The sequence below is a fragment of the Cupressus sempervirens genome, chromosome 7 (genome assembly GCF_028749045.1).
Source record: "Cupressus sempervirens isolate cs-2001-9-10 chromosome 7, ASM2874904v1, whole genome shotgun sequence".
Taxonomy (NCBI): Eukaryota; Viridiplantae; Streptophyta; class Pinopsida; order Cupressales; family Cupressaceae; genus Cupressus; species Cupressus sempervirens.
In genome coordinates, this window is record NC_143124.1 from 805,122,332 (window position 1) to 805,124,809 (window position 2,478).

The 2,478-nt window shown below is 44.8% G+C and overlaps 1 pseudogene across 1 annotated transcript; it reads right to left on the reverse strand.

The window, feature by feature from the left end:
* Window positions 1–301: 301 nt before the first annotated feature.
* Window positions 302–1,997, reverse strand: LOC149549827 (fasciclin-like arabinogalactan protein 11 pseudogene; annotated as a pseudogene). The gene has a single exon (XR_016354142.1). The product of XR_016354142.1 is annotated as a fasciclin-like arabinogalactan protein 11 pseudogene (transcript).
* Between the last annotated feature and the right edge of the window lie 481 nt (window positions 1,998–2,478).

Below are 2,478 nucleotides of genomic sequence, written 5' to 3' on the forward strand. Positions count from 1 at the left end.
CAACTTAGCGTTACATTGGAAGTCGTCCATAACCAGAACATCAATCGGACAGGGCGCGTAAAGAATGAACAACAATTCCAATAACCAAATGACCTTAATTACAAACACAAGTCCATTACTGATAATAGATCGATTCAAAAACCATCAGCAGCCACCATTTTCACAACAAAAATTCATAATAATACCATATCCCCAATACAAAATCTGAACATGGCGATTACAGAATGCAACAACAATTATAATACCCAAATGCTTTCCATAACTGATAATAGATCGATTCAAAAGCCATCATCAATCCCCATTTTCACGACAAAAATTCATAATAATAATATCAAATACAGAATTCAAAATCTGAACATGGCGCATACAGAATTCATCATCAACAACCATAATACTACCCAAATCACCGCAATTACAAAGAACGGCCTTTATTCAGGCACCGAAGCTAAGGCCATCCCATAATAGCAAAGCAATTCGACAGCGAAAAAAAACAAATAATACCAAACAATCCCTTCCTCAGAGCCGTCACAACCCCACCCCGACATATCCCACAGCAATGGCCGCCATTGCCAACAAACCACCGAACTCAACAAACCGAGATCTACACCCGGAAGTTGCAGACCCGGATCCGTCAGACGAGGGAGAAACACCGGGCGCGACAATGGGAGCACCAGCATCAGGAGCAGGGGCAGCAGCAGGGGCCTTTGGGCCAAAAATGTCCTGAGGAAGAAGAACCTTGTCGACCTGGTAAACCGCAACGGGGTTCTGTGAATAGACGGCGCCGGAGATAGCCACGTTGACGAGACCAGTGGAAACATTCACGCTGTTCCCGACTGAAGTGAAGTTGATTCCGAAGGGGCCTCCATTGCCGGACGCCATGGTTCGAACGGGGTTGCTGACGGTCTGAAACTGCCCGAATGTGTAATAGTTGGGCAATGCGTGGTATTGGAGAAGGGCGATCTTGTCCTGGTCGCTAATGGAATTGAGAGTCCCGGGCTTCAGGGCAGAAAAAGCGGTGTCAGATGGGGCGAAAATCGTGATCCCCTGTTGAGAATTGTTCAGCTGGGTTTGCAGCTGATTTCCAACTTGTGTGGATTTGAGCAAGCTGATGTATGTATTGAATGCCCCGGCCTTTTCAAGAATGGCCGTCAGATTCAGGGAGCCTGGGCTCGGCGCCGCTGCCGCCGGAGCCGTAGGCGCCGCCGCAGCTGCCGGACCAGTCGCCAGAGAGACGGCGTCCGCCATTAATGCGAAGCTCGCCGAACAGAGGATTGTGAATGCTACAAAAGCCGTGCTCAATTTGGGGAGTACCAATGCTCCAGAGGCCATTTTCGAATTGGGGTTTTATTTTCTTCTCCTTTTCGCTGCAATTCGAATAGGGGGTTTGGGGGATTTTGGAGATTTGGGGGATTTGGGGGATCGGGGATTTTTTTCTTCTTTTTGCCCTAGGATTTGTGGGGAGGGCAACTGAGGATTTGTGCTTGGGTGGTTGTATGATTTGGGATTGGGGTGTTTTTATATGAATGTGGGATTGTAGGATATGGGATCGGGGGAATTGGATGGAGAGGTGAGGTGAGAGCATCAGGTGAGCTGGATGGCCCGGCTGCATGTTGATGGGCAATCATGGAGGCTTCCTGGCGCAGGAACCACTGGTTCGTCATCATTTTTTTTGAGGGGATGATCGATCTTTTGCAGAAGTGGTGGGTGCGGAGTCGTTTTGTGGGTTGGGATTTGTTTGGCGATTACGATTGGTAGGATGGGGGGGGCCATGAGTTGAAATGCTAACTGAATGGGATGCGGCCATGAGAAGCATCTCGGAGAATCAATGATTCGAAGCGGGTGAAAAACAGGATTGGGAAAGCTTGATGAGAGCGTATTGAATCTGAAACAATTCCCGTTTTGCAAATCTGAAAGGTGGGTTTTGCGGAGAAGGAAAGTGGACGAGAATTTTCGGGATTGTTGGGTCTGTAATCTTGCAATAAAATTGCTTGATGTTACAACTACCATTGATTTCCTGTTCTAACATCAGAAAAGGCGGTGTTTGGGGTTTGTGGAAAGCAACTCGTCATTAAAACTTAGTTATAATGTAGTGAATACATACGTTTCACATTAAATTTTAATGTCGATGTAGCATCAACGTCTTTTAGGATTCATGATGATGCATACAAAGCGTTAGATGAGATGAAAATGGGACCTCCTTAAGCTGATCATTTAAAGAATTGTATATGGTGAAGGGGGACTTGCAAGAATAAGAAGCATATTCCTTTTGCAGATTTTTAAGTTTAGTTTTGTTGAGAAGGAAAGGGAAGGAGAGTTCTTGGGTCTATAATTTTGAAATAAATTTGCTTGATGTTACAATTGCATTTGTTTCATTATTACGAAACGTAGAATTATGGTTTAGAGAAAACAACTTGTCATTAAAGTTTAGTTATAATGTAGCCTGAATATATATTTCACATTAAATTTTAATTTTGACCG